This window comes from Manis pentadactyla, chromosome 6, assembly GCF_030020395.1.
Source record: "Manis pentadactyla isolate mManPen7 chromosome 6, mManPen7.hap1, whole genome shotgun sequence".
Classification (NCBI taxonomy): domain Eukaryota; kingdom Metazoa; phylum Chordata; class Mammalia; order Pholidota; family Manidae; genus Manis; species Manis pentadactyla.
The window spans coordinates 63,224,073-63,250,841 of NC_080024.1; the positions used below are offsets into that span (position 1 = coordinate 63,224,073).

The 26,769-nt window shown below is 41.1% G+C and overlaps 1 protein-coding gene across 13 annotated transcripts in view; it reads right to left on the minus strand.

The window, feature by feature from the left end:
* RAPGEF4 (Rap guanine nucleotide exchange factor 4) overlaps positions 1-26,769 on the minus strand; it is a 312,049-nt gene that overhangs the window by 147,627 nt on the left and 137,653 nt on the right. The window contains exon 1 of one of the 13 annotated variants that reach the window (XM_036876923.2): positions 6,194-6,335. The exons of the other annotated variants lie outside the window; for them this stretch is intronic. The gene's annotated coding sequence lies outside the window, so the exon portion shown is untranslated. Of the gene's footprint in view, positions 1-6,193; positions 6,336-26,769 lie in introns of those variants that run through there. 13 annotated transcript variants of the gene reach the window in all.

Genomic DNA, 26,769 nt, shown 5'->3' on the forward strand with positions numbered 1-26,769 from the left:
CTGTACACCGTTAGAGATAAAGGTTCTGATATCTTGTTGAAGCACAGTCAACACATACATACTTTTAATATGACTAAAATGTTCAGAGATTTCAGGGGGCTCATGGGAATGATTAAAATTTAAATTAAGGCACACTCTGCATATTTAAGTAATTAAATTAACCATGAGCTTCTCCCAGAGAAACTCAAACTGAAAGCAAGACACACACACACACATAGTAGGTCAATGCTACTTAGTTGGATAATTTGCTCCTGAGCTATTATAGCATAGTAAGTCCTAATAGCTCTTTTAGCTAAACCTAAACCTACTACAGTGCATGTGACGTGTAAGTGCAACCATGAATACAGAAGAAAATAGCTGCTGCCTCCTTGTTCATAGAAAAAACAGCTGATTGACATTTTGTTAACTATATATCTCTTCAAACTATGATGGATACTAAGTATAATTGTTCTGAATTAAAATGATCAAGACAAGGTCTTATAAACTAATGGAAATATCAGTAATACATATTATGGAAACATGCAAATTCCAAAAGAGTGCTTAAATATTGGTAACACAGAATTAGGATGCTTCCATCATTTAAAAATCTAAATTAATGGCCCATGACTGTCATTCCATTAGAGCAAACTACAAACATCTTGTTTTTGCCTTTTTGCTCCTCAATGTACTGCTCTACAAAGGGAGTATGTAGAGCAGAAGAGGGACAGCGATTGGTGATTCAGGGGGTGCTATGGTAGGGCTGTGTCCTCCCTAAATCCATATGCCGAAATCTAACACCCAAGGTGATGGTATTAAGAAGCAGGGCCTTTGGGAGGTGCCTGAGTCATGAGGGTGGAGCCCTCAGGAATGGGGCCAGTTCTCATGTGACAGATGTCACAGAGCTCCCCCCACCCTTCACCAAGTGGAGATACAAGGAGTCTGTGACGCAGGAGAGGGCCTTCACCCAACCACGCTGGCACCCTGACCTCAGACTTTCAGCCCTCAGAACTGTGAGAAATAAATTTCTGTTGCTTAAAAGCCACTCTGTCTGTGGTATTTTATTATAGTAGCTCCAAAAGATTAAGACTTTTCTGGCCCAAGCAGGATCTGAAGTTCCCACTGTAAAGAGATATTGCTTTTGTTTCTGATTTTGTCCCTCAAGAAACCACTGGGCCACAGGTACTATGCATTTCTCTGGTCATTTTCTGACCAGGTGTTTGTAGAGCATCTATATCCATATTATGACTCACCTGTCCTATCTCTCTAACTCCAATTCAACCCTGTCACCTCCAGTGGGTACCTACTATCCCAGCCTCTGCCATAGTCAGGCACATTGCCACTAGAATGGGAACTATAGAGAGGCAGCAACTTTTAACTGTTTTGTACATTGATGGAACTCAACAGCTTGCAGTAGGCTTCTTCTTAACTTCAACCATTATTGACTTGGAGACTTTTCACTTTGATTCAATCCGAACTCCTACACTTTTCTGCCCACATGTGTTGTTTGTGCCTACTTTCTTCCTCCCCCTTCATTACTAACATTTCTATTATTTCTGCTCTATATAGCCATAAAACAACCTTGAAACATCCTTGTCAAGCTAATCCAACATATACCTACATTTACCTGGGGAATCATGGTGATGTGGTTTGGGAAGCTCTGTGTTTTGGAAGCTCCTGGTTATTGTGTAATCCTCTGCATGGTTCCTGGTTTCTATCATCTCTCCACTCTAGATAATCTGAACTCAGGTTTCCCTGCAGGGTGTGTACTTTCTAATTCCCCTCTATATCATCAAACAACAGTTTAAGCCCATTTCTCCAAGCATGAAAACTCCAAGGTGTAAATAATGAAAGTGGTGCTTTAACCATTCTGGAAAATAAGGTGGAAGAGAACCTTATAGTGCCATGTGTCCAACGAGGGATGAGAGAGTGCAAAGCTGAAAGAGTTGAAGGGATACATGCTTCGAGATTCAGGCAAATGTGAACTTTTTCTGCATCCAGTTCTGCAAACCTCCACTGGTGCTGTCAAGACTTGTGAGTGTTCCCACAACCTGGTCCCCACTGGCTCCTGCAGCCTCAGCTACCACACTCTTCCCCTGGTCACTGTTTCCAACCATACAAGAACTGCAGCTCCTCCAGCACCTGAACTTTCCACTCTAGGCCTCCTGCTCTCTGGAACACATTTCCCACCACTCTGCCTTGCCAATTTCTGCTCACTGCATTTATACACATTCTCTTGGGAGCGGCCTTTCCCGAGTCCCCAGTTTATGTTGAGTATCTTGCTATTCTCTCTCCTAACATTGCCTCTTTGTCTTCACTGTGGCCAGGTAATGGGTGGTTATGTACTTTATGTGAGTGTGTGCTGGTTCAATGCCCTTCTCCTCTGTTCCATGGCAAACAAAAAGAGGGCAGAGACCACATCTATATTCTCTTTCCCTGCATACCTAGAACCTAGCATGGGGCTGGGAACACAGCAGACTTTCAATGAATATTTGTCGAGTGAATGAGAAAGCAAGAATGAATTACTGATAGAATTTCTTAACCACTCCGTGGTTCAGGTTCTTCAATAACAAACCAGAACTATTATCCTGTTGCCCTCATGGTTGATGGAAGGACTAAGCAAGATAACCGAGGTAAACTCCTCCCCACCTGGGCACACAATAAACATTTGTTCCCATTCCCTCTACGTCATGATTTCTTCTCATAGTGGTTCTGCCAAGGGGCACATTTCCATTTAAAAAATTAATACCTGAAAGAAAAACAAGTCTAATGCAGGAAGATCTACAAAAATAAATCTAATGATTTGGAAATATGATGAAAGCACTATTTGAAATCATATGAAATACATGTTTTGTTTGCTCTTTATTAAGCTTCTTTCTTTCAGAGGGACAGTTGAAACATGCAGATCAGTTGATGCTGGTAAAAACAAAACCTAAATCTAAATAATCAAAATCTATAAATACTAATCAATTTTGTAATTTAAAAGGAAATACAGAGGGATAGAACAGTCAGTCTGCTCTACCAAAACTAGAACCAAAATACAACCTATTGGTGAGAATTCAGTTGTAAGAGACCCAGGTATGAATCTGCTGAAAAAATTGGCAGCCACATATAAATAGCTGAAGGTAGAAAATGACTCATTTCACATACACAATTTATTTTTTCATAATTCCAAGTATTGCTGTTGTTTTCCAGGCCAAATTATTTTTAATAAGGTTGCTTTTTTGTTTTTTTCTAATTACTGGTCTCTCTCTCTCTCCCTCCTTCCCTATCACCCTCTCTCTCTAGTATAAAAATTTTTATTTCTATAAAAAAAAAATAAAAGCACTTGATAAAAAATTTAAGCTACAAGGTGTATAAAATGAAAAAAATAATTCTCTCCCCTTGCTACCATCCAACCAACTGACCTACCCAGTCCCCCTGCCAAGTTAACCACAGCTAAGACTCATTTCCTCTGTAGCTTCTGGAATGTTTGCATGCACACACAGACAGAGATATCTCAACTGGCTTTAAACAAATGGGATCATATGGCACATGGTGCTTTATCCTTCTTTTTGTCTCTAATAATATACCTTGAGTAGCTTTTGCTATCAGAACACATTTCACTATTGCTTTCTTGTTAAGATGCCTCATTTTTTTTTGCCATATACCCATTTAACCCAACAGAGGGAAATCTGGAAAATATATTGAATTCATATCATCAAAGTGTCTTCCCTGAGTTTAATGCAAAAAAATAAAGATCATATACACAAGTCTTATGAAGTGGTGATTTCAGTTTTATTCTTAAAAATGAGATCGTACTATAAAATTTAATTCCAAGGCTAAAAATATGCAAGCATATTACTCGAACATTTCTTTGATCTCTTTGATGACTTTATCTAATGATGTCATTATATGTTGTAACTCCATTGACTGCCAACTGTATTTTTGCAAATTTGGCGAAGGCTTCCCAAGTAATACATCTGAAGAAAAAATATTGTGTGTGCTCTCTTCCCCAATAGTGCAAGAAGAAAGAAGAAATTTAATTAAATTTCAATCTCTGATAGTTTAAAAATAATATAATGGAAATTATAAAACAGGATGGATGGTGTTTGAATATTATTAGTGTTAAAAGGAGACAGGTTTACTGATGTTGATGACTGTGTTGTGGTTATATATGAAAATGTCCTCGTTCTAAGAAGTATGCCCTGAAATAGTATTTGGGATGAAGGAGTGTAATGCCTCAACTGGCAAATGACTCTCAGAGAGAGAGAGAGACAGTAAGCAAATGGGGCAAAATATAAACAACTGGAATCAGAGAAAGATTCTCGGGGAGGGCTCTCTATACTATTTTGGCAGCCTTCCTGGGTATACTTAAAATTATAAGATAATTAAAAGTTACCAACAGGTGAAAAGAGTTGGAGTTGAAACTTTAGATGTCGCCCTTGATGCAGGTGTCTCTCACATGCGCCTCTCCAACTCAACTCGATCACAGGCTCTGTCCCCACTGTGCAGGTCCAGCTGCCTCTGCCTCTTCAGCAAGTCCTTATCAGTGGGAGCTCTATCCCCACCAACAGGGAAGGTCCAGGGCTGCCCCTGGGCGCCACGTGTTCCAGTACCTGGCATGTGGGCTGGGGGGTGCAGAGGGTGGAGAGGCAATACCTCAGGGCCACAGGTTTCCCCTAACCCATCGCATGTGCTTGGGCCCTCACACCTGGGCTGCGGCTTTTACTCCTTGACAAGTGTGTCCATTCCTGTGCCGGCCCTCAAAGCAGTGCACACCTTTCTGTGCCCTGTGCTCCTCTCTTCCCTATGGGATATTTCTGGTCCCTTCTGCCCCTAGTTCTCACCTGAACTGATGTGCATCCTTCACAGGTGAGCCAAAAGTGTGGCGCACTCACCTAGTCCAGTGTTTTGTTCTTTCACTGCCAGCAAAGCTGTTCTCCAGGCCCTACCCACCAGACCGGAAGATCCCCTTGGTCTCAATGCCATCCTGTATCAAGTCAGAATTTTCTAGGCTCTTTTAGCATGTTGTTTTGTTTGTAGGCCACTGCCCTTACAGCCTTTGTAACTAGGTCTTCTTGGAAGTACATTCTGGCTTCCTTGCACTCTTCATACTGCGCTGCCTTGAGGCTCAAGGACACCAGATGTCCCATCTCCAATGTTAACAGAGCTGAAGAGTGAAACTGTCCTGCATAGATTAACCTTTGACCACACACAGTAAAAGGTTTCTGCTGCAATCTAGAAACTCAACTTCAAATATCAGTTTCCAAGTCAGAAAACAGCTACATTGGACTTTCCTAAAAGTTATCTATATAGTGGCTAGGAAAGAAAAACCTTTCTACCAGTCACCACAAAAATCTAAACAAAAAGATACAGGTGTGCCATGCCTATGAAAACCCAAAGTATAAAAGATGAATGTGCATTTGCCAATATTTGTAATGTATAGGTATTTTTTATTAGAGATTTAAATAAAATTCCTGATGTTTTCAAAATAATATTACCTTTTCTCCAAACCTCTCTCTCTATAGCTTTATGCAACATCTATTGAATATAGTGATATATATTTAAATTTGGAGAAAATTTAGCACATTGCATCAGAGAGTCAGGACAATCTGGAGGAGGAAACTTTAGGGAGTAGAGGAGTGCCTTATTAAAAATTCCTAAGAAGTCTCACTGGAACAGGAAATATTGCCAGCTACTTTCTCATGTGGTACACAGTTAATCTGGACAAAAAGGACAAAAAGGTTCCTTCAATGAAAGTGTCAAACCGAAAGTGACACCTTTAAGGGCAGACATAGGGACACCCAGGCGTAGGGAACCCAGGTGAGAGACTCTGAATCCGGACCCCAGCTCTCACAGGAATCTTGTCTGATTCTTCTCCAGCCATCTCCAACCCCTCCAAATGATAATATGCTGGTTCGTCCTCTGCTTTTTCATCCAGGTGCAAGTGGGCTGGTCCACCTACCTGCATCCCAGGGAGCTAAATGCCTGGCTAGGTGCCTCTTCATTGCATCTACGCATGTAAGGAGCTGGCCAAAGGAGAGGATTTGAGTCTAAGAGAGAATTTTGACAGAGGAGCCTGCCCCAATGAGTCCAAAGAGTGAGGTGGCCTGAGGAAAGGAATGGGGGTGGAGAGCAAAAAGCAAGACCTAGAACTACTCAGAGCAAAGAGGAAGTGGTCTGAGCAATGCTGAGTGTGAGGTGTTTATTGTGTGGGCAGGTGGGATTCACTCACAGGGTGCAGGGTGCAGCAGCCGCACTGGATTTCTTCCTGGCTCTGCTGTGCCCACTCCAGCTTCTCCCTCCTCAGCCATGGGACCTCATCCCCATCTGGATATTTACCACGAACTCCACTTCCGTTTCAGATCCTGTCCCTGCTTTAAGAGTCTTCTGCTTGGAGTTTGACCCCCAAACCTGCAGCCTCCTACATGGAAGTTCTCCTGGTGCCCACATCCTTTTTCTCAGCGTGGAGACTCCTTTGGCTACACCACCGTAGAACAGACCCCACCCAGTTGTGCTCCAGCTGCACAAACGCCCAGGGTCCAGCCGCAGGCCCAGCCCTCAGATGTTGCCCCATTACAGTTCCTCTCCTCCAGGCCAGTCACCTGGGAATCTCCTGCCCCCAACCTTGTCAGGCTGCCAGTCGAGCCTCTCAGCTACAGTTCAATAGGAAGTGCTTTGCCCACTGTAAAGCCCTGCGCATATCTATTTATAGGTACTGAATGTTGCAGCTATGCCAGCAAAGTAAGACACAGAGTGAAGAAGGTAATTCCAAAGATGAGAACTCCCAATTAAAGGCACCCTACAGAACGTTCACATTCCTTGCATTGAATTAATTTGCCTAAATTTGGGTCTCAGCAGAACACTAACTGGGGTATGGTTAGTCTTTCTGGGGTGAAAAAGAAGTTCCAAAATTGATTATGATGATATACTAAAAGCTATTGAAATTCAATGGGCAAACTGTATGGTATGTGAATTTTGTCTCAATAAAGATGTTTTTTAAAAGGGAAAACACTGAGTGGATTTCAGGATGTAAGCCTAAGTTACCTACTATAGCCACCTAGCTGCTAGAGGGAAGATCAAAAAAAGATGCTGGAAAGTAATTTTCTGGAAATTCTGGGTGGGCTCTGTGGAAGCATATACCCTGATTTACCTGCATGAAGCCCAAGTCTGATCATCCCTCCCTTAGGCAGCTCCCCACGCAGCAACTCTGAGCTCCAAGCGAACTGGCATGTGTAGGTTTCTCTGTGCCTATAGCATGCAGAGCTACGCCTACTTTTCTCAGCATTTGATTTTTCCAGACAAAAGGAGAAACCAAGCACATAAAACCCAACAGTGAATTGATGAGCAACTTTGCATATATATAGAATTTCCAGGCAATAAAGCATGCGCTCCAACAAGCTTGTCTTTGTTTGGAGGAAAATTATGCTTTGCTTTCTCACAATGCCCTCTGCCAAGCCCAGTGTGCCCTCCCAATTTAAATTAGTCTTTCAATTGTATGATCTTTCCAAAAGAAACTAATTTTCACTACATTCAATCAGGGAACTTAACCAAAACTTGAATTTTTTTTGTTGGGGAAGGTGGCAAACCCACACACGTTAAGGTTTTCTATTTTGCCACAATCCTAAGATTAATCATTTTCTGAATATCTATAAATATTATTTTGATTATGTAAATGGCTTTAAATAGCTGTTTATGAAAAACTCACAATACTGTAAGTCTGCAAAGAAATAAGCTTAATATAAAATGTGAGCAAGAGAATTAAACACAAATTGCACAATTATATTCTAATTTGTAGATTATAATTCAATGTGCCATAATGATTTATCCTGAAAATTGTGTTATCTCAAAAAAAAAGATTAAAAGCTGATTAAGAGAACTTTTCTCACAAATGCCAAAATGCTTCATTCACTGGGTAATTTCATTCTGTCCTATCTCCATAAGGACATTTTGAATCAAAGGCCTCAAAAGGAAGGTTAATAAATCTTGACAGTTTCAATTGGTTCTGTTTTCTTATTGTATATTAACTTCTGTGTGAGGTTCAGCAGTTCATATAACCTGGCATAAAAATGGAGGATTGAAAAAAATGTTTAAAAGTTTGATTTCTCAGAAAATGTCTTAATGGTGTCACTTTCTCACTTTTGAGTTACTTCCCAGAAAAGCTCCATTTTCACTATAAATTTTCTAAGTAAATCTGTGATAGAGGAGGATACTGTGGCAATGAGGACTGTGAGAAATCTGATCAAAAGTGGATTAATTTTTTAAATTGTCATAAATATATAGCTCACCCTATAAATTCATTATCTGGACAAGCCAATCATTTGGAATGGCTCTGGGGTAAATTCTTGTTAGTTTTATTTATTTATTTTTTGAGAAAGTGTTATTTTTATCCCTTTCCCTTCCTAACTACCTCCTTCCCATATAAAAAATGAGATATTCATCTCTGAATGCCCTTGGTGACTCAAGCATATATATTTCGGGGACAAATTATGTCCTCATAAAATTCAGAATTGGCAGTCTCCAAGAATGATGTTAGAAGTAGATTTGCTGTATATAAAATTAAACCATTTTAGTAATAACTAAAATCAAAGAGAACTGCAAACAATAACTCAGGAAACATGCCTTTTTGGCATGTCCATGTAAGGTACAAATGCAGTTTGTCTCAGGTAAAGGGCGCAATGTGAACTTTCACCCAAAGAAGGAAGTTGGCTGAAGGCATTTGACCCTTGGATAGGAAGCTGCCTGGGTAAAAGAGGATCTGAGACTCCTTGGAAATACTCACTGGCTCCATTTTCTAGCAGTTGCCAATGACAATTTCCAAAAAGCCAAACTTTTAATTAAATATTATGAAAAAGTAGGATGCTGCATGCTTTTTTATAAAAAAAAAAACAAAACACCAGAATGGCTCACAACAGGACAGAAATCAAGAGTAGGTACTAAAAGCAGAATCCAGCTGTTGTCTCAAAAAGATGAAAAACAAAGAGGATCAGAAGATATTAAAGCAAAAGGGTTGGAGGAATGGAATGCTGCCAAGGGAGCATTTAGAACAGACCCGGAAAGTGACGACAAATCACTCCTCGCGCCACCACCTTCCCTCACATACCAGAAGCTATAGGGAGCTCTCTAAAGAAAATTTAAAAAACAGTTCTTCTGGTTGGTATTCTTTGAAGACACTCAATGTACAAAGCATCAATCAGCTGATGAACACGCAGAAAGTTCAAGACAGTTCAACTCCAATTTTGCAATAATTATTATGCAACGTTCATTGCCTACTTCAAAGGCCACAGTAGTGTGTGCAGATGCCTATGTAAGTGTGAGTGTTTTTTAAAAGGTTGGTACAAACTGGAATAAGAAAACAGATGGCAAGACGTCAATACCATTATTTTGGGCTTCTCTGAAAGGCCCCTTCAGAACCAAGACAGATTTCAGCACCCACTTCTCGCAGCCACAGATGAATTTTCTCTTCTCATTAAATGCTCATTCTTGCAGTCAGTCTAAAAGCTCATGGCAGACTAAATTCCTATTCAGACTGAAATGAATGTTTTTTTTTTCCTGTTTCTCCGGACAGAGTCACTTATGTGTGCTTCCAAAATAAATCTTCATGTATTTTTTACAAATAACTTTTCTACTCTCTACCACTAAATCATTTCATTTGGAATAAAAACACAAAGGAAGAATGGTGTAAGAACTAGAATTGAAACTTTTATAAAGCAAAGCCCTGATTCTCTACTGTAAGCCTTGCAGTAAAGCAGAGTTTAAAACCTGGAATACATTACAGGAAAGCAATATTGCAGAGCATGAAGAGCCCAGACTCTCTGGCCGCATGTGTACTAACGTGAGGCGACCGTTTTTACATGGCAGTACCCATGATGCAGCTGTAAATGAACTTAAAAAGGCCTGTACACACACCTGTTCAGGGAGCCTTTCAGACTCCACAGTCCTCCACAGACTGCCCCACAGGGAACGGCAACAGGCACGTTCCTTGGGTCATGGACCAAGCAAAACAAGGTGCGCAATGGCTTATGGCAGGAGGGCTCTTACCACCCTGGGAATTCTGTACAGCTGTGACAGGTCTTTCCCACAGTGTGTCCTTTGGATGCACAGAGAAGCTTTCTCTGATTTTTTTAATGTCTTCAAAATTCAAGAATGAAGAAGAGATCTTTGCGCGGAATAATGAAGTCAAACAGGAAGTGTCAAGGGCATCTTTGCCGAGGACTGGGGCAGCATCTTCCCCTGGCCTGGACCCAAGGGGTCAGACTGTGGCATCGTAAACATCAAAATTCCAATGAGTAGGGCTGAGACTGGAAGTGAATTGGAAGAGAAAAGCATACTGGTGGTGGCAGGGAATCTGGCACAGTGCCTGAAAGGAACTAGGTTTCAGGAAAGGTGCTTTAGTGTCACATTTCTTCAAGCCTTTTAGGCATTCCTGGAGCCTTTTTTTCTGAAGAAGACAAAGAAAGTTGAGATTTGCCCTGAACAAATGCATCATACTATGACAGAGGCTAATGCCCTATACCCTAAAATTAAGTTGCCACAACATTAAAAAGAAAAAAAAGAATCTAGAATCTTGAGGCAAAAGCTTTGTGCTCAACTCCCTGGGTGAGGCGCAGCCATCCGCCACCTGCTTTACAGAGCGCAGGCTGCCGCAGAATGCAGGTGCCTTAGGGTCCTGCGTTTCAGGGAAGCTCCCGGCCCCTCGCCAACTTCCACTGTCTTTCACACAGGACGGCAGGTAGATGCTTTCATCTCTTGATTCTAAGTGAACCTCAAACTGCCCCAACTGCCTGTGGTTCTTCCCCAGGACTGAGCTGCTCGTGCCCCCCAGCATGTGTGTCTCCTGCTCAGGCCTCCTCTGGTCTTTCATGCCCTTCTTCTGCCAGCCCCGCTGGCTCTCACTCATTACCCTTCACAGCTCCCAGCTCTGGAGGCACAAACGGCCACACCATTGCGCCTTCATTAGACTCTGTGCAGACTTCCAGCATCACCTCTCCAGCAGACCCCTTTCTCCCTGTCAGGTAGGAAACATAACCATATTTCTCTGTTTGGCACCAGCCTGCAGCAGGGTGCCTGAGGGAGAGGGACCTTGATTAAGTTGACTGCATGTGTGACAACATGCCATAAATAAATGGAAAAATGTTCAACATAAGAATATTTTTAATTTTCTCCTTTAGTTTTCAGTTCAAAGTTTAAAGACCTGTGCTCCAAGGAATGCCACAGCTGACCCAGGACACCAGAAAGCTGGCATACATGCATGCTAGCCTGGCCAACACTGCATGCTGTTCATTTTATGGACATATCTTCATTTGCATTCCTTTGAAAGAAGAGATGGAAACTAGGACTTGGACTCATTGGGGAGGTGATCTCAGAAAGCAGGACCAAAGTGCAGGAAAATTGAAACAAGGAAGGAAGAAAAGGCAGCAAACACTGGGCTAACCCACTGGGGTCTCTTAGAGAGTGCATCTCAGAATTCTGCCTCCAAAGCACAGGAGACGGGGGCATTTATCTGAGACTCCCATCCCCCATTATTGGGAGGGTACCTCCATAGGCACCAACTCCCCCCAAACTTACCAGCTATCCTGAATTTAGGTTGTGTAAGCTATTGGGATTTAGGAAGAAGTCCCACAGCAGAGAAGCTGGGAAGGTCGAATAAATGAGGTGGGGCTCTGATGTGCACAGGAACCGTCCGTGACAGATGCAGCTGACATGGAAGGTAGGCCACAGCACACATCAGCTATTGCTAAGGAAAGGGCAGCAAACATAAATAATTAAGGCCCTACATCATATTTTCTAGGATTATATGGCTAGATAAAAAACTTGATCCAAAATACAACCCATTAATCAATAGAAAGAAATTGCTTAATGGAACCATGAGAATGTTACCCTAGCTGGACCTCGGGGACGGGGCTCCTGGGGGAACGGATGACTGCTGGCTCACACTCAGTAACAACCGAGATTTACACATCTTTCCCCACCCCGACCAGCCTGATTCCCACCCTCTGCCTTCCTCCCATCCCCGGCCATTCACAGGGCAAGCAAATGGCTAAGAATTGCCATACATTCTTCCTTACTCATGGCAGCCTGTTCACACCATGTCAATGGGCCTGATGGTCGTCTTATAAAAATGAGTGAAGAACACAGCAAAGAGGAGAGAAAGAGGGACTTGCTGATCTGAGGAAGTTCAATCATTCAAAGACAGCTTCCTCTCCACTCTTAGGTTGTGATGATTGATTAGGAAGAATTCCATTTACCTTAATGTTGGGGGAACCTACTACAAATGACAGCAATTACACACTTAGTTTTCTCCAATTATACTTGATAAGGCTCCTTGTGCTTCTTGTTACCAGACTTTTCTACGCCAGTTAGAAAGAGGACAACAGACCGACTGCGGTGCCTTTGTACTTTTTTACCTGAGTCTCTGTGCTGCACTGTTTCTTTATTCGGTAAGGATGACGTCGAGTGTCCTCCCCACCCCTCCCTGACGCACATGTGCCCCCCATAGATGCTCCCACCTGCCTCTGCTCCCACCACGCAGAAGGACTGCCAATGAATTTGGCTCTTTGTTTCTTGCAATCAGACTCACTTTTCTAACATGAGCCTTTTAGCTTAATACTGGCCCAAAATTTTGAGATAAGCAGATGTCATGGCAGTGAGAGGAGGAAAAGGGACATAGAAGCAGAAATCAAAGCTGGCTTCTAAAGAAAATGCCTTTTAAGTAGGAGGAGCACGGAGGATGTTTAGGGCAGTGAAAATACTCTGTACGATACCATAATAGTAGATACATGTCATTGTATATCTGTCCAAACTCATGGGATACACAACACCGACAGGGAACCCTAATGTAAACTATGGACTCTGGGTAATAATGATGTGTCAATAAAGGTTCATCAATGGTAGCAAATGCACCATTCTAGTGGGGGATGCTGATAATGATGGGGAGCTATGTATGTGGGGGGCAAGGGATATTTGGGAAGTCTCTGAACCTTCCCCTTAATTTTGCTATGAAGCTAAAACTACTCTAAAAAGTAAGGTTTATTTCAAAAACTCATAAATAGGAAAAGAAAGAAGAGAAGGAATAGGAGGAAAAGGAGACATAGCATATGCCAAGAAATTGCAAGAAATCAGAAAATAGCAGGGACACATGCCTTAAATTTAGTGTCTGTCAGGTGTCACAGGGCAATATTTGTTAAAATCAGGTAAGATCTTAAATAAAGATGATAAGGAAGGACATAAAACCAGGGCTGTCTTCATGGATGTGTGACCTGTGCTGCTTAGCTTAATGCTCAGCTGCTGCATCTTGAAATTCTTAACCATTTTTAAGCAAAGGTCCCATGTTTCCATTTTGCTCTGGATCCCCATAAGTTATACATCCAGTCTTGAGGAAAAGAACAGGAATTGCATGAAAAGATTGTTCCTTTGCAGGCCGAAGCATAGCCAAAAAGTATCAAAGCAGGGTCATTCTCCACTCTTCTCACTGATGCACATCGCACAGGCTCACTTGGCTTACAGATGCTAGGAATCTCAGACTTCTGTGTGCCTAGTCACATGCATCCAGAGAACTGACGTGTGGGGCAGGGGGATGCAGGAAGGACTTGGTACCCTGCTGAACCAGCTCTGAGAGCAGGAAGTCTTACTGATGAAGTTCTAAATGGAGGAGACTCTAAACCCCATTCACTGCATTTCCTTATTTGCAGAAGTGGGAAAATACTACCTCAAAATAAGAGTCACTTATATAAAATATAACTTCATTGTGAAGGAAGTGCTTTCAGAGTCTCCTACAGTATAGCCTGATTAGAAATCTTGTCTCCTAAAACAGGGCAGAAGAGGCCCCAAAAAGTCTCCCAAGAGTCCCCAAAGACAAACGTGGAAATGGCTGTCGTCAGTCGTCCAGTCCCTGACTCTGAGCCTTGGCTCTTATCAGTCATCAAACTTCTGCTCCTTAAATAGAGCCACTACAAATGTCACCACTAACTTTCCTAGGACAGTATCAGGGATTTGGCCTCAGAAGCTCAGCTGCCAAAACAAAAACCCTCTTAAGTTACTTTCAGTTCATGTCAGACCTACCTTCCTTACATGCTCCCGATTCAATGTTTACCATTACGGTGGTTGTTCAAGTCTTGCTTTCAATCCAGCAGGAGCTGGCCCTAGTGGCTTTTCGCTTGACAGCTGTAAAATACTGAGGCATATACTCTCCTAGGGCTATAGAAAAAAAACACTGCACCATGAGGCATTCCCCAAAACTGGTGGATGCAACCCCAGATATACAGACCAACCGTAAAGAGTTTTGCATGTGGTAGTAAATTTTCTTCTGCAAAATCTGTTAAGAGAATCCACTTATTATCTAGAAATTTAAATATGGCTTGGACCTGAATTTTACAAAATATCTGTCCATATTTTAAAAATTTTCCTTGCTGACTGACATTAATAAGTAATAAGCTAGACACAAACAGAGATGCACCGGTTACCCTGAATATATGTACACACATATGTATTTGATTAATTTCATCCTTGTGTATAGACATGTACTCTTATGAAAATTTGTTCTGTCAGTGGAAATTGAAAGTTGAAATGACCTCCATGGGAGAAGAGGCACTTGTTATTTGGACATGATCCTAATTACAAAGTAGCTCGATGAACAGAGACCAAATACTGCCCATGTTTCTAGCAACAGGACATAATTTGGTCTCTCAACAACTGAAATCTGTTTGTAAGCAAACAAGACCTCTTTACTGACATTATTACTATTCATAAGTATTATTGCCAAAGCTTGAACAATGAAAATACAGCAAAAATGGATGTCTTTCGTTAGAAAACATGCCTAAAAGATGTTAAAAGCCCATTAACTTGAAAGTTGACATTGTCATGTGATCTCTGCTGACTAAGTAGTAAGGGAAAATAAATAAATGCCAAGACTCCTAAAATATAACTATAAAAATTTAAAAAGAGGCTCTGTTTTGTGAATTCTCAGATAGCTCTCTGACATGACAAATATGATTTTCCTGGTATTTAAAATAAGGTCCAATCTTGGAAATTGCTTGTCAGCTTTCACTCTTTCCTTTCCTCTTCTCTTTCCCTCAGCAAAGAAGTGTCTAGGAAGTCGATTAAAGCTCATCCTCACTCCTCCGTAAGTGGTTGCCAGCCCCTGGAAGATGGACAACCAGGCTCTTCGCCAGATCCAATTCCCTCCATTAGGCAGTTGGAGAATCTGATGCACCCAGCAGTGAACTGGCTCTAGTAACATGAAATCACTATCACTTAAATAAATATGGGAAACTCTTGAAAAATGCTGCTTTCCATTTTGAGTTCAATCTTTCATAGAAAAGAAGAAAAATATTAAGTTGATCAAGGCAAGCCAGGTCATCAATCTGCTACTGCAAGGTCATTATGGATTCAAAGCAGCTTTAAAAATTTTTTTAATTTACAGATAAAACAGAGACAACATCAGGGACTGAGAATTAGCCTTATTTTGCAAACCAAAAAACTGAGGGAGATAGAAAATCAACTTATTTGTCTGCAAATGAAAGATGGAGCTAATATTAAAATTCTCCAATCTGATTTCTGCTCCTGGAGGTCAGTATATCATCAAATACCCTGCTTCCTTCACCATGGAAATAAGTACTAATAATTTTACTAAGGAGTTAACTCTCCATTTAACACACTGTATCTAGTCAACCCCCACTGAAAGGTCTCTGTGAGGTGGTGCCACACAACTGAGAAAGAGCAATGCATTGAGATTCAGGAAAGCTCAGTCAGCTTGGGCTAGTCCCCTCCTTGAGCCTCACCTTTATTTTCCATTTGTAAAGGCAGGACAGGGAAAAAGTAGGACAAAATCATTCCTAAATACTTTACAGTTAAAAATTCTGTAATTCCTCCAAATGTTGTGCCTCTGATTAACCCCACACAATAACATGCAACACTCCAGTAACAATCAGTCCCTTCCTGGTATCTCCTTGGTGCCCAGCACCCAGGTGATGTACCAAATAAAAGGATAGAGTCCCAGCCTCTACAGCTCATATTCTATTAGGAAGTACTTGTAAAACTAGGATGTATGATACAAACAAGCATCTGTGCAAAGTGCTGTGGGAGCTCAGAAAAGGAAGAAATGTGTTTGGAGAAATTCAGAAGTTTGTAAAGGAGACAAAAACCAAGCAGGTCATTGATAGCTTGTTTCAAAGCAGAAGGAGAACGGTCTTCCAGGCAAAGGGAACAGTACATACAAAGGCTCAGAGGAATGAAAAAGTATGGCAAGCAGAGAAAATGGTGAGAGCAGATGGTCATGGTTTTTATAAGGGGTTTCCTAGAGCAGGGATCAGCAAACTTTTTTTTTCTTTCGAGAGTCAGGAAGGAAATACCTTAGCCTTTACAATCCATACAGTCTCAATGGCAACTGCTTACTTATGCCTCTATACCACAAAAGCAGATGGAAAGAATATGCGAGTAAACAAGCATGGCTGTGCTCCAATTAAGTTTTATTTACAAAAGCAGGCAGCAGTCTGGATTTGGTCCACAGCCCATAGCTTTACATCCGCTATCCTAGAGCATAACACAACATAAAATTACACAGGCAGGTAAGTTAGAACCAGACTGAAGTTCCTCTGGGCATTAGAGATGCTTCAGGAAATAGTTAAAGTAAAAAAGTAAGATGATAAAATTTCTGTGCTAAAAACAATAACAGCAGCATGGAGTATATATATTCTCATGCCCTGTATCATTAAAATAAAAGCTATTGTCTTTCTTTATTTCACTGTACTCTGATATGCTAAAATTAAAACTAGCTAGGGCATGCTTTTCTAAGAAAATGAAGTGGGATTATTTTTAACCAAATAAGCATCTAGAAAACACTTTTAGACATCATGTCCCACTTGGTCTGAAACTCCTGGCCCCCCAAAAAAACAGTAAAATCTTTACCTCTTCAGTAAAAGTATTGCTTATAGAACTAGTAATGTTACCATGGAAACAGGAATCTGACTTATGTCTAATAGAGCTGTAAGGAGGCAGTTCTACCTACTCACCTACTGGTCTGTCTGGAAAGGTTTTAGTTGCTGTGAATTGCACCGTGACAAGCACACGCAGAAGCCCTAAGGGAAAGGGCAAATAGGAAGGAAGAAGGGCAGCAGCCACAGAAACTCTGTTTAGTCAGACAGTAAAAAAATAAATATATTTATTTATTTTTAGCTGTTTTTTGTCAGGGACTGTGTTGGGTGCCAGGTCACAAGAGTGAGAGCCTTTGTACTCAAAGAGTACAGGGTCTAGAGGGGCTGGCAAACTTTTTTGTAAGGGTACAGATAGTAAATATTTGACACTTTATGATCCATATGGTCTCTGTTGTAAATACTCAGCTCTCTGGCTGTAGCACAAAAGCACTCATAAATGACATGTAAATAAGTGGGTGTGGCTGTGTTCCAATACAACCATAATTGCTTGCAGATGCCTAGTCTACATTAGGGACTACAGAGGAACATAAACTACAGAACTGGAAATCAGTTACACCACTGCAAATATGCAGAGCTCCATGAAGGACGAGCACAGTCTAGGAAAACACGTTAGAAAATAAGTGCAGATGGATTCAGTGGAGGAGAAGAACTGGACTAACACTGGAAAGGTCCAAGAAGACTCCTGTGAGGCTGAGAGCCAGAAGGGATAGTAAACAAGGGCGTGGGCAGGAACAAGCCCACCAGAGGAGCCGTAGGTCAGGGGAGCAGAGGCAAGGGGGGAATGAGGAGCCATGAGGACCCCCGGTCCAGGGGGCCATTCAGGGTTTGGAGCTGAGGCAGGACTTGATTTATTGGCATTTCTAACAGATTCAGAGGTGTGGGTGCAAGAGGCCTTGTAGGGAGACCAGCTGGGAACCTAAACCATAGGTCAGGGAAAAATCCCACCTGAGAACAGAACTGACACAGGTTTTGGGGTCAGAGACTGTATTTAGAAGGTGAGCTCAGGAAGCATGTGGAAGGAAGTGGGGAAAGTGGGGAAAGGGAAGACAGAAAAGCCAACCAGGGGTGTATTAATATATGGATTTCTGCTGTGGGTAACTGGGCCCTTGTCCCACTGGAGGCCCACTGAGGAAGTGAATACAGTGCACCTCGACACTGTCTTACAGGAGGACGTGGAAGCCAGGGTGTTTATCTTCCAGCCCTCACCCCTCGTCTGCTGAACGCCACCCCAGGGGCATCAGATCCTGGCCCCTCTTCGGTTGGCACATGGGCCATGAAGACCCCTCAGCACCAAAGGAAATCTGCAGGCAGAAGCAGGGAGACATGGGTGCTGGACGGGGAAGGTGTCCAGGGCAGGCAAACAGGACACTGCACTGCAGATAAATTCAGAAATGGGGCAAGGGGCTATGGGATTGGGCATCAGCAGGGTTTACTACAAAATAAACAGAAAAATTAAGAAAATACAAATGATTTCCAAAAACTGTCAAAATTTCCTAAATAAAAGTCTCCCTTTTTGTCAAAGACTGAAGTCTACTGAGCTGAACTATGCATATGTTTCACATGTATTCTACCTAACAAAATGAACGTCCTGTCACAGGGGCCACGCTCACACTTAGCAAGCGCAACAGCCAAGGCACGACCTTTCAGAGTGAAGCCTGGCATTAAAACCTTTTCAGGGAAACAGGTATGGACCAGCTGAATACAGGCCCTGCCATATTTTCTAAAAATGCTTCTGGCATGTGGTAAGTACAGAGTGGTCATGGTTCAAGTGTAAGCACAGAATTGCCGTGTAAGGGGGAATGTTTCTGGAACTGCAGCTAGGGAAAGCATGAATAAGAAAGTACTGCATGGCACGGTGGCACAGGAAAGCCAAAGGTGATCTCACGTGAGTTCCTTCAAGAAAAAGTGTGTCTTCTAGGCAAACTGATCCCCAACCCTGCAAATGTTAACCTGAGACAGGTATGCAGGTTCTAACGCGTGAACACGGTCCACTGACCACAATCATAGGTTTTTGTAACCGATCTACTTCCCTGCTGCAAATGGGGAATAAAAGTGCTAGTTATCCAAATTACAGTCGAAGGTCAACATGAGAGTAAGGTCTTGTGGCTGAAGGTAAAAGATTTCAAGCCATTTTCATGGCTTCCAACTTGGAGACACTGTTGTCGGAGTGGCCCCCCAGCAAGGGCTGGCTTCATGCATTTTAACGGCTCACTGCTGGCTCTCTGGTCCTGGGGTGGATTACATGGGTATGGTAGAACTTAAACACTATGATCACAGGTCAGTGTTGTAGCAAAATTGCTGTGGTGGCACTTTAGTTACTAGAAGAAAGCCTAATCAATGAAGACAAAAATTGGTCTGGTACCAGCTACTGTCCCAACTCCATGCCTCCAATTACTCACTGACTATACATGTCATTTCCCTTCTCTGCTCAAAAATGACTCTTATACACAGCTTGTTCTTTTCACTAACTGAAATACATGTTAAGGAAGGACTTGAGACTCTTGTCGTCCCCCACACCATGTTTTACATCTCATATTTACACCACCTCTAGTTAGATTTGGGCTGGGCTCTCTGCAGTTCCAAGAGCCACGCTCGCTTCACTTCCAAGTGCTCTGCTAACTGGAGCAGGCTTCTAGGTGAACTCACCTTTTCTGAAAACATCTAAGAGAATAAAAACATCTTCCTGGTAAAAACTTCACCAATGTATTTACCTACTAGACTTTTTCTTAATGTCAGGCCCCATTTTGCTTCTGTCAACGGTTTAACCAATGAGCTGGTCTTTCCTTTAAGAGTCTTCACCCATCTCTGAGATGAATGTTTTTGAACTCTTGGCAGAGCAGGTATGTCCTCAAGGTTGGGTTAGCTTCTCTCTTATACATACTAAACATGCTATTTACATATATTAAACACTCTGCTTTAAAACTAGCCTAGTTCTGTCATCTTATGCATGCTTGGTTATCTGCTCCCCTACCCAACTCTATCCTTCAAATTAGTGGACAATCAAAAGTTAATATGTTTAAAATGTAATTTTAATATAGCATGAGGAAGTTATGAGCAGCAATTTGACTTGAGGCAACTGAAAGAAGGAAAACGGTTTGATGCTCCAAGGAGCCAGTCCCTCAGGAATCTAGGACCCAGCCTGTCTTCCTGACAAAAGGTACGGTGATGACGATGATAACATTCGCCGGCACTTTACAATGTATAAAGCACTTTCACAGATTATCTCATTTAAACTTTACACACCCTTACAATATGGATGGGAGAAACATATCCTCACATTCATGAATAAAGAAACTGAGTTTCAGAGATGAAGTGACTTGCACAATGGTAACTGCAGGACCAAGATACAAACACAGACCTTGAATTTCTAAATTCACATGCTTCCTTCATGGAACATGGCCTCCTGCTTTCTGCTTCTCTGGCTGCTTCTCATAGTACATTTTGAACTTCTTTGTGGTTGAAATTAAGCCTCCTTACCTTTCAGATACATACATTTTAGTCCCAGACATCTCTAAAGTTCCTGCATTCCATTAAACAGCAGAGTTAAACAGGCCCTGAGTGGAGCCCCTTAACTGTATAACAATGGCAAAACTGGGTCCATACTCAAGACATCCATATGTTAGCTGGTCCAGAGAACACAGAACTACAAAGAGGAATTCATTTCAGGCAGATACCCATAAAGGTTTAAAGGGACAAGGAAGAGAATATAAGAAAGGAAAAACAGTGTCAGCAAAGACAAATTCAAAATTGAGAAAGAGAACATTAGCTAAATAATCTCTAAGCATTTCATACTGTGCGCACCAGGGCACACTGTTAGTCCAAAAATTCAGAAAAAAATACTAGATCAACAGCCCCTTATTAAAACCCATGAACACACCACATACGTATTTTAAATCTTTCCCATCTGTATGTACCAAAGAGTGTACTGGCAAATATATTAGGAAAAGGGCCTTCATCCCCCTCCTCAGCTCCCTGAACACCACAGGGTAGCAGTTTTCATGGCTCATTCTCTCCTCCTCCTCCCTTGGCAGCTTCAAAATGGTTTTACAAAAACATTCCAAGTGAAGGTACTTCTTTAAAGGCCGCTGATGAATTTCTTGATAAGGCATGCATGCACAACAGTCTCCCTCAATCCAGACTCATGAAAGTACAATAAAAAAAACCCTGCAAACATGTTGGAGTACTACTAATGCTAACAATAACATTTTGACACTTCTTTAGTCACAAAGCACTTTCACTTAAATTAACATATATCTATGTCATTTAAGTCCTACTGACAATTGAGAGCCAGTCTTACTTTCTTTGTGGTGAAAGAAGAAATTAAGCAGCTGATCCAGGATTCAAACCCAAGAGCACAGGCTGCTTCCTTCTGTTTAGAGGAAGTGCTAAAAGCTCTAGTCCGGTCCAAGGGCATTATGTTGCATTCCAGTTAAAACCATAGAAAAGAAAATAGAATAAAACTTTTTCATGTATGGTCAGATGTCATCTGCCTTAACTATATGGAGTACTGATGACAAATAGGAGGTAACTCAACCAATATGGAAATTGCAGAAATCACTCACTTCATTCACTAGAGAGCTCATTAACAGCCTCATCAACTCACTCTTGTTTATACACAGTGGAAACACGCTTGGCTGTGTGATTCCTACTGGGTAGCAGATTAGAAAAGAAAACTGTAAAGGTGAGAGAAGGCACTAAAAGCAGGCCATTGAGAGGAGTAAGAACTGATAGCTGACCATTTAGGAAGGTCAGACAGAAAAGCAGAGCAGCTAAAAAGCAGGACAGCTGTACAGACCTCCGTAAGCTGAGGCAGTGTTTCTGTGATAAGCCCAGGACAATAGTGATTACTTATGACAATGTTCCTGCATTAAAGATTAAAATGCTCATTATATTGTTTCAGGAAACAGAGACCACTTTAAAAATATATATTTCAAAATCAGTTAAATAAGAACACTTTGGCATTTAAAGGATATTCAGAAAACTTGACCAGCTAGAATGAATCAAGTCTCAAAGGTTCTGTATAGTAACAACTGCTAAGCAAGAATGAGTGAAGGTGTCTGTTAAAGCCTTGCATTAATTTTCTCACTGAAGCCTAACAACCAGACTAGGAGGCAGATAATTAGGGTATCTTGATTTTATAGAGAAAGACACTGAGGCACAGAGAGGTTAAGGAACTTGCCCAAGTCACCAGGCAGTAACTGGAGGTGCCAGGATTGGAACATAGGCTGTTCACTGTAAAGCCAAAACACCGAGCCAATTAGTCTTCTGCATTGAACTGTACCTGTTTATAACTGCTGTGTTTTGGCCTTTCTCTTATATCCAACCACAGGAAAACCCCAGTTATCCAAAGTTCATTTATAAATCAGTGGTTTGGAATTTGGACTTCATGTCATTCATTCAACAGTCATTTCTTGAACATCAACTGCCAGGCACTATGTAGGGTGCTGGGGTAGAGATGAATAAAACACAACTCCTGCCCTGAATTAGCTAAGAGGATAAAGAGGGAGGCTGACATATAAATAATTTCTGTACAGTGTGTGCTTATGGAAGATAAAACCCTGGTGTCAAGGCAGATGCAGTGGCATGCCTGGTGGTTAGGAGCCTAGAGAAGGGCTTTTCATAGAGCCTGGGCTCTAATGAAACTAACAATTGCCCTGCCCCTTGAGCCTCTGTAAGCTTCACTGGTTCTAAGTCCACCAAATCTCTAGAGGCAGCAGGTAGGGATATGGACATATCTATCCATATGTCTATCCATATTTATTGACAGTCCTAGTCAGCAGGTGGGCATGAGATCCTCAACTCTCTTCAGCCTTCAAGTAAGCAGCTGCCTTGGCCAGCTCTGTATGATGCCTGCCTCATCTGCAGGTTATACAGGTATGTTTCCTAAAAACTACGTGGAAAAAAACCTCTCTCCTGACTCATCGTATAAATAGACCAACTGCTACAAAAAGAAAAAAAGAAAAACTTCCATTCCACCCACCTTTGGTTTCCTGAACAGACTCTTTGGGAAACAACTCAGTGTACTTTTCCCAGAAAACATAGTTGCAACTTTCCTATTTTTATATATGTTTATGAATTACACAAATAATACATTCGCCCTGTAAAAAATCAAAGGATCAGAAATATGCAGAGTAAAAAGTAATAGTCCCACTTCAGCTCCTCACCTCAATCCCTCTCCTCTACTGTTACTAGTTTGGTATATATTATTTCAGAACTTTATCTGTGCATTTACCTACATATCTAAGGAACTACATAGATCTGTGACTTTAGGTTTACTTTGAAAAATAAATGGAATTGTACCAGTATTTATTGTCTTGCAGTTCCCTATTTTTGAATTAACAATATGGCCTGGAGATCTTTCCATATCACTATATACAGACCTCCCTTAGCTTTTGAAATAGCTGCATAGTATTTCAAGTTTTAGATGAATTATAATTTAATTTTATTTTATTTAAATTAAATTATAACTTAATTCACTGATGGACATTTAGGGTTGCCCCAATGATTTGCTTTTACAAATAATACTGACAAGACGACCCTTATACATGTATCTTTGTGAACATGTACAAGTATTTCTGAAGGATAGATATCTAGACCTTAGAAATGTTTGTCCCAAATGCTGTGTGTATTTAAGTTTTTTTTAGATTCTGGCAAGTCAGCTACCAAATGTGATTCATATTTGCGCCCACACATATAGATGAGAATACCTATTTTCCCACAGCCTCTTTACTACAGGAAATTTATCAATTATTTCCATTTTTACTAATCTGATGGGTAAAGAGGGCACATCTAATGGTTTTACTGCATGTTTTCTGATTACCAGTGATATTTATATATTTATTGGCCATTTACATTTCTTCTTTTGTGAATTACCAATACATATTGTTTGCCTATTTTTCTAGCTTGTGGCCATTCCTTGTTGATTGATAAGATGCCTGACTTTTTTATTTTAGAGAAAAATTTAATGTGTAAGACTTCTCCTCCAGGGGATGCAAACCTTGGGTTTCATCACAGGCATAATTACACCACAGTCTAGAAAGCTGCCATGCGCCCTAGCTGTAGTTTTAGTCCTTCTTGGAAATGAACAGACTAGACTAGTCCCTCACAGCTGGTGCACACAGAATCCTTCTGGATATAAACTCATGTGGACATCAGAATGTCTTGATATAAAGAAAAAGGTGAGAATGTGAGTGGGTCCATTAGCAACCATGCATCATCACTTTGTGGATGAGTGGGGACAAAGGGAAAAGAAAATGACGTGGAGAGGAAATCTTGTCGACAGGCGAGGAGGCTGGGAGGGAAGGACCTAGACAAGAATGATGGAGGGAGATAGCCTTAGTGTCATTTGCCCATCTCTAGCCCAGTTTACCACCTCTCTAACCGTATGCTTTGCTTTTCACACAAGGTAGTGCAAAATTAATTCACTTAAAGTGCAGATTCTAATGCAAAAAGCACCAACTTCAGTAATTTGTTTTAACAGATCCAAAGCCTCAACTCCCACAGTCAATTAGTAATGCTAGCTGAGTCATGGAGGGGTCACAGACAAAGTTTCTGAGTCTATTTGATTCTATTCTTAGGAATCATCTCAGAGCAAAAGAACAAAAAATAATAATGCTTATTCATAGTGTAGATTTTTAGTATGTTTGGCATCATACAGCACCATCTTTTCAACAGTTAGGAGATTCACTGCTCTCCCAAGGCAGAAGGTCCCTCGTATCTAATGGTGTCCAGGGTTGTAAGAGCAAGTAATGAAGAAACGGCTTCAGACCAGCACTTGGCTGGGTGTTTCCCAGGGTATAGGCAGTGAGGGCAGAAGGGAAATGTCTTTAATCTGAGAAGGTGGTCCAGGGTGTGTAGGAGGGTTGGGTCCCATTGGTGCCATAGCCCAGCAAGGTGAAAGAACTTGGAAGAACAAGGCTTGGCAGGAGCAGGGAGCAGTTTGTGGTCCAGGTCTGGTACTGGAGTTTAAACTCTTCTTTAAACTCAATGGTAACAACAAGAAGGCCTTTATTTAAACTATTGCATTTGTACAAATTTTAGTTAGTGCTGAATGTTTCCATATTATTGTTGAATAAGGAAAGAAAGGGTAGCAGCTAAAAGAACAAGGAGGAAAGACTTGGAACTGGTCTGATATTTTCTACAAATACAGTCTCAACACTATACCAAGGTTCTAACAAATGGATAACAGCTGAGATGTCTTGGTTTCCAAAGTATCCTCTAATACATTATCTTATATTTTAATTGTAATCTTAAATGTGTATGTATGTACATATACAGTGGCATCTCTCTGAACCAAGGTTTCAGTAGGAAACATGAGAATATTCAAGACAAGATAAAAACAGGATGAGTCTTGAAAGGGTTCTTAGGAATCTCCCAATGCCTAGTCTTAAATATCAGCCATCTCTCTTTGGTCTGGCTGTACAGAGGAAGCAACCCAAGACACATTATATTCACTGTGAAAAAATTATTGGACTTGGTGTTCAATGATTTACACTCTATCCTCTAAAGCAGCATCTTCAATTAAAGATCCCGATTACCTTGCCTGAGCTGGGGGTGTTTTACAACAATCAATTGCATTTGACTAATGCACCCAAGTAATTGGCATTCAATAAATGTGTTCCAGTCAGTCTGACCTGTTCCCAGCAGAGAGCTTGAGTGAGATGGGATTTGCAACACCACTGCTGCTTGCAAAGCTGGAAGGGAAAGCAGGTATTTGCTCAGCTTTTAATCCTCTCAGACAAGATTTTTAAAACACAACATCTAACTCGTGGCAAAGGGAGGGCATGTTTGGTGAAACAATGGCTTTTACGTGCCTGAGCAAGACAGCATGATTGCATCAGAACCCCCACAAATATTAAATCACACATCATGAATATATGTAACTAGGGCTTGGAAACTAGGCTCTGCAGTTGGCTTGAAAACTCCTTAACCAAGAAGTTATAAATTATAAACATAGGCCTAACAATGCTGCGAAGATTGCTCACCAGAAGTCAGTCAGTCATATATTTAGAAAAGGGATAATAGTATTGCATATATATGCCCCAGAAGAGCTTTGGTAACAAGTACCGAAAGTACTAGTAAAAATCATTAACAATTAACAAATGCATTTGACAGAAACAAGAAGGCTGAAACAGCATGATAATCTATACATCAAAGATACACAGTTGACTCCGGTAGAGAATAAAGCAAATTTAGAAACTGAGATACAAGTTGGAAACCAAATATAGGTACTTCGATTATCCAGTTTTCTCAGAAACTGGATTTATTTTAGACAGAGAAGTTCCATTATCTTTTAATATGACATCAAAAGCACATAATGTACCATGAGAAGAATGATGGACCCAGAATTAGAAGACTTGACCTGGGCTCTGCTACTTCCTTGCTGTGTGATTTAAAACAAATTGCTTACTTCTCTTACCCTCCATTTCTTTATTCATAAAATCATAAGTAAAACAATAATCAACTGCCACCCAGCACTACTGGGAGGATGAATCAACCATGTAAGAGTAAACTGAAAAGTGTCTGGCATTGAATATCTTCCCAATGAATGTTTTTTGGATGTGAAGGACTTTTTTTGCTTAATTTTAGTACATACTTGCATAGGATGGACATTTGCTTATTTCAATAATGCTGTCATATCAAAATATTGTTATAACTCCCCTTTAGAATGGCTTTTGGTGCCAAAAGCAATCAGTCTCCTCCTTTTGTCAAAATGTATACTATCCCTGTTCTTGAGGTCTAGAAAATGGGAACCTTATTTCCATTTTACAGTGCAAAGTCCAGGCACAGAGGGGTTAAGTGGTCTGCTCAAGGATATAAAACAGGTCAGAAGCTGAGATAAATAATCTAGATTTTGTGCTTTGCCCTCCACTGCACTCCA